This window comes from Erinaceus europaeus, chromosome 9, assembly GCF_950295315.1.
Source record: "Erinaceus europaeus chromosome 9, mEriEur2.1, whole genome shotgun sequence".
In the NCBI taxonomy this organism is placed as follows: domain Eukaryota; kingdom Metazoa; phylum Chordata; class Mammalia; order Eulipotyphla; family Erinaceidae; genus Erinaceus; species Erinaceus europaeus.
Genome location: NC_080170.1, coordinates 4287903 through 4293230, shown reverse-complemented (window position 1 = coordinate 4293230; position 5328 = coordinate 4287903). Strand labels below are relative to the sequence as shown.

General features: G+C 43.1%; 1 non-coding gene across 1 annotated transcript; it reads right to left on the bottom strand.

Annotated features, from left to right (window-relative positions):
• Positions 1 to 4639: 4639 nt before the first annotated feature.
• Positions 4640 to 4765, bottom strand: LOC132540631 (small nucleolar RNA SNORA52). The gene has a single exon (XR_009551821.1). It is a non-coding gene; the product is annotated as a small nucleolar RNA SNORA52 (small nucleolar RNA).
• Between the last annotated feature and the right edge of the window lie 563 nt (positions 4766 to 5328).

Here is a 5328-nt window from a genome sequence, read left to right as displayed (position 1 = left end):
CCCCTGCAGGTGGGGAGCCGAGGGCTCGAATTGGGATCCTTGCGTGGGTCCTTATGCTTTGTACTATGTGCACTTAACCCAGTGACCCAGTGTGCCACCACCGAACACTCACTATTTTTTTATGTATTTATTTATTCATTTATTTATTTTACCAGAACACTGCTCAGTTCTGTCTTACAGTGGTGCTAGGTATTGAATTTGGGAGGTCAGAGCCTTAGGTATGAACGTGTAGCCAGTACACCATATTTAGTTCTTTATATTGCACCTACAAATGGAACCATATAATAGTTGCCTTTCAGAAAAATGTAAGTCATTGGTAACAGATAGCTGTTGGTATCTTCTAATTCTGCTTTTAAAAACCCCTTCTGTTTCATTTGGTTTAAATCCCCCCTGCTTAACACTATTCTATTTACATAACCACTTCATTCTATTTACATAACCACTGTTAACAAGCACCACCCTCCCTCCAGGGCATTAGTGGTTCAGTGATAGAATTCTCACCTGCTCCACCCCCTATCCTTGTCACACCCTGATCTTCTCCTTGTCACACTCTGATTTTCACCAGTCACTTTTCTCTCTACCCTCTCTATGTCACATCCTGTTTCCACCCTACTTGGCAAGTATATATAAAGACAGCATTGTGAGTTTTAGGGTACTTTAGTTTAGTTTAGCTTAGCTTAGTATAGATTGTGCTGCGTCCTGCATGAATAAAGAGATACTACGTACAACCCAGCCATGAGTCCTGGGTTGTCTGTTACCCGCCCGTGAAGCCAGCCCAGCGAAAACAACATAGCCCGGCGAAAACAACAGATAGCAACTACAGTAACAAGAGTACTTGAACACAAACACTGAACTAAGGAGCTTCGAGATATTATATATAATAAGAATGAGAAAAACAACAAAACAAAGTTGTAAGAAAGACTAAAGAGTAACAAGACATAAAGAACTCTATATGTGTAAATGTGCTGAGCATAAAAGTATTATAGTACTGTTATCATTCTGAGGAACTTCTCGGAGTGATGTTATGGTACAAACATACAAAGAGACATCACTTCTTACCCATTTGTAGATGTGAGGTTCCCATAATGAATAACTCACATTGTGGCATCTCCCTTGCAGCCTAAGTTAAAACAAATTAAATAAAGCTTAATTAAAGAGTGTTTTGTGTGTATAAAATGCAGTTGACTGATATTCTGAGTAAATAAAAGGTCACTACTGGAGAAAGAATACTGAAAAGATTCCAGAAAGGCAGGGTCAAGAGTGAATTTCCATGATATTAAACTGATAGATGAAACAAGAAAAAAACCTACATGTACTTTAATTTTTGCATTTATCTTTCACTTATCTTGTTGGTATCAGATTTACGCTAAGAAATAGTAGCACTTCTGATTTTTAAGGACTATTTATCATCCTAGCATTTTCACATTACTGAAATTTATTTTTGATTATACAGAATACAGTTTTTTAAAAATACAAAGTGAAAAAAAAAAATGAGGACAGTTAATAACCAAGTAAGAGCCCTCCAAACAGACCTAGAGAAATATTCATCACAGCAGGATAACTCAGTGTGTGCTGTTCTGCTTGTAGATGCTTTTAAGTTGGATGTTGCCATGCTAGTTGCTTTCCTAAATGCCAAGCTAGTCTCAAGGTCCTGGTGCAGGTGAGAACTGTCAAACTGTCAAGGACTGTGGTGTCACGTTCTGATGGCCGTGCTCAAGGCAGTGTGGAGACATAACTGCAGGGGCCTCGCTAACAGACCCCATGGCCGTGAGAGCACAGGCAGACGCAGTGTCTGCCCACATGTGTGTCTCACTGCGCTTTGCTATCAGCTTGGCTCTCCTGTGGCAGACGGAGAACCCGCCTTGATTTCATAAATTCCTGCCACTCTGTGCTCCCTTCAAGTCAAAATCTGTTGTTTTCGACGGGTTAGGTTGTTTTCGCCGGGCTGGCTTCACGGGCAGGTAACAGACGACCAGGGACTCATAGTTGAGCTGTAGGCAGTATCTCTTTATTCATGCAGGACACAGCACAATCTAAGACGAGCTAAGCTAAACTCAAGGTAAAGTACTCTAAAACTCACAATGCTGTCTTTATATATACTTGCCAACTAGGGTGGAAACAGGGTGTGACATAGAGAGGGTGGAGAGAAAAGTGACTGGTGACAATCAGAGTGTGACAAGGAGAGGATCAGGGTGTGACAAGGAGGGGGGGGTGGAGCAAAAACATATCATGAAACAATGGGGATTGAACCAATGCCCTGGAGGGAGGTGCTTGTTAACAGCGGTTATATAAATAGAATGAAGTGGTTATGTAAATAGAATAGTGTTAAGCAGGGGGGATTTAAACCAAATGAAACAGAAGGGGTCTCATGCATACCAACAAAAATCTTTTACCTACCCTAGCACAATTATTTACGATCTTGGCTACCCTGCCAGGGACAGGGAGATTGCAAGGAGGGATTAGGACAGGAGCAAATTAACTTCTGAAAGAAAAGAAGGTACTTGCTTTCTATGTAAGGGTTAATAACACACGTCTGTTGTACTTTCTTGGGTGTCTAAGCTTCTGCTTCTGCCAGTGAGACAGAGGCATATTCTGGTCCTCACTTCCCATGCCAGGTCTCTCACCAGGTGAAGTATCACCTCAGGCATTAGCATCAGGGCAGAGTGTACCATCAGAGTGAGGTGCAGAACGGAAGAGGAGAGGGCAGCTCTACTGAAGTTAGGTTTCTTTTTTCTAATTTTGAATTATGTGTACCTGTTAGCAACATAATCACCCCCTAAGATCACTAAAGTCTTTATGCTGTGACAGAGACAGAGAATTTGAGAGGGGAGGGGGGTCTGGAGAGGGAGAGACAGACACCTGTAGCCCTCTTCACCACTCACGCAGCTTTCCCCCTGCATTCGGGGACCAGAGGCTTAAACTTGGGTCCTTGGATATTGCAATGTATGCACTTAACTAGGTGTTCTGCCACCTGGCCCAAACACTAAGGTCTTCATCTGCTCCTACTTTTCTGCTTTAATAGTTAATTATGGCCAAAGATGAAGGAGGATGGAGTGACAGGTAGCCAGGAATGCAGTTCAAAGTGGAGGCTGATGATGGGGTCAGGAGATTGAATAAATTAAAATTCTTCACATGAAAACTTGGAAACAGAATAAAGTAAAACTATTCAACATTGATATTGGTGCGTATTTCTTATTTTTTTTTAAAGATAGAGACAAAAAGGCAGAAAGAAAAAGTGAAAGAGACCACCTAAGCACCTAAGCTTCTTCCTTCAGTGTGGTGAGGGCCAGGCTCAAACCTGAGATCCACACTTGGCCAAGGCGCACACTATTCAAGTAAGCTGTTCTCCCGCCCAAGGCCCATGTTTTTATGTGAACAAATGTCTTCAGAAGGAAACCAACATCTCAAAGAGGAGATCTGAAAAAGCTTTGCAGGTCAGTGCAACATATGCACTTTGAAACTGTAGTTGAATGATCAGATGACCACTTATGTTTCCGCTCTCAGCATCTGCTTATAAAGTTAGAGTCAAAGAATCAGAGCCCATGGAACACACCAATGGGGATCCCTTTTTTGATTGAGTTACATGTGCCTTTTAAGGAGCGATGCTTTCTAAAACAGTACATTTAGATATGACTTATAGATCATAATATCTAACCACTTCTTCTTCTTCTAGCATTTGCCCTTCTTCCGTAGCCAGTCAACAGCGTCAGGTTGAGCCTGATGTAAAGTTTCGAGACCTCCCCTGAATCTGGTGAGGTGGCAGTCGTTGACTAAGTGGGTCATAGTCTGTCTGGAGCCGCAGGGGCAGTTCGGGTCGTCTCTGGCTCCCCAGCGATGGAACATAGCGGCGCACCGGCCATGGCCTGTTCTATAGCGATTGAGGAGGGCCCAATCATAATGTGCTAGGTCAAAGCCGGGTTGACGCTTGCAGGGGTCTGTGATGAGGTGTTTGTTCTTTACCTCAGCTGACTGCCAGCTCTGTTTCCAAGAGTCTGGAACAGAGAAGTTCAGTGTAGGCGTAGGGGACCAGATTGGGTGACGAGACGTCAAGCGCTGGACAGGGTGGGCAAAGATATCTGCGTATATTGGCAGGTCCGGTCGAGCATAGACATGGGAAATGAACTTAGATGATGCCGCATCCCAACGAATATCTGGCGGGGCGATGTTGCTAACCACTAAAAAGACATGATTCAATGTCTTGGGGCATATTCAGAGTTTAAGGAGGAGACTTGAGTTTCTGGAAATCACTAACAGATTTACTGTCACTATAGATTTTCTGGTTAGTATCATTTTATAGGAATGGATTCATACAACAGTGTCACCTTTTGCCTCTAATGTTTTCAAATCTGATCTATTTTGTAGCGCATAGCAATATCCTCTACTGAATAATGTTACATTCTATGCTTAATGCTACTACTGATAATCGCTTAGTAAGTTCATGGACATTTGAGTTGTTTACACTTTTTAGGTATTATAAATACTACAGTATTAGACACTCATATAGTTTATATATATATATATATATATACTATTAATTTAGGAAGTCTCTATTCATTCACTTTTCCTCAATCTGATTCGAACTCTTCAAAGACATTTTTATTTACTCATTTTAATTTGACTATCTTTTTTTTTGGCCTGGGGGTGTCTAGAAGCACCCGTGCAAAGGGCCACAGAGACCCTCGCTGGTGGGTCGGACTTTCAGGGTGCTCTGGTCCAAAGCGATCCCCAGAGGCCATGGCCGGCCAGCAGGGATTAGGATGGACACTGATTATCTTTATTTATATATTGGATAGAGACAGCCAGACATTGAGAGGGGAGGAGTGAAAGAGAGGAAGACTGAGAGACACCTGCAACCCAACTTAACCACTCACAAAGCTCCCCCTGCCTCCACAGGTAGGGACCTGGGGCTCGAACCCAGGACCTTGCACACTGTAACACGTTCAGTCAACCAGATGTGGCATCACCTTGCCCCAACAGTTTTTTCTTAAGGATTAATTTATTCTATGTGAGATACAGAGTTTCCTATGAGAGGGGAGGGGGTGTGAGATAAGTCAGAATATCGCTCTGGTACACTACGTACCAGCAATCCAATCAAGAATCTGAGGAAGGCAGGCAAGTCCATTGCTCAGCTCACTCAACTTATTCCCTGTCCTCCAAAGCTGGTACAGCAGTAAAGCCACAGACCAGTTTGGATAAGGCTAATGGTCTTTCCAGTGTGTGGCGTCCATTGAATTCTAGCTCTCTGGCCGCGGAGAGCTCCCTAAATCCATGCAGGGCTCACTTGGCCCCCGCACTGCTCTGGCACGTGTGTGTGCACATTTGAGCCCA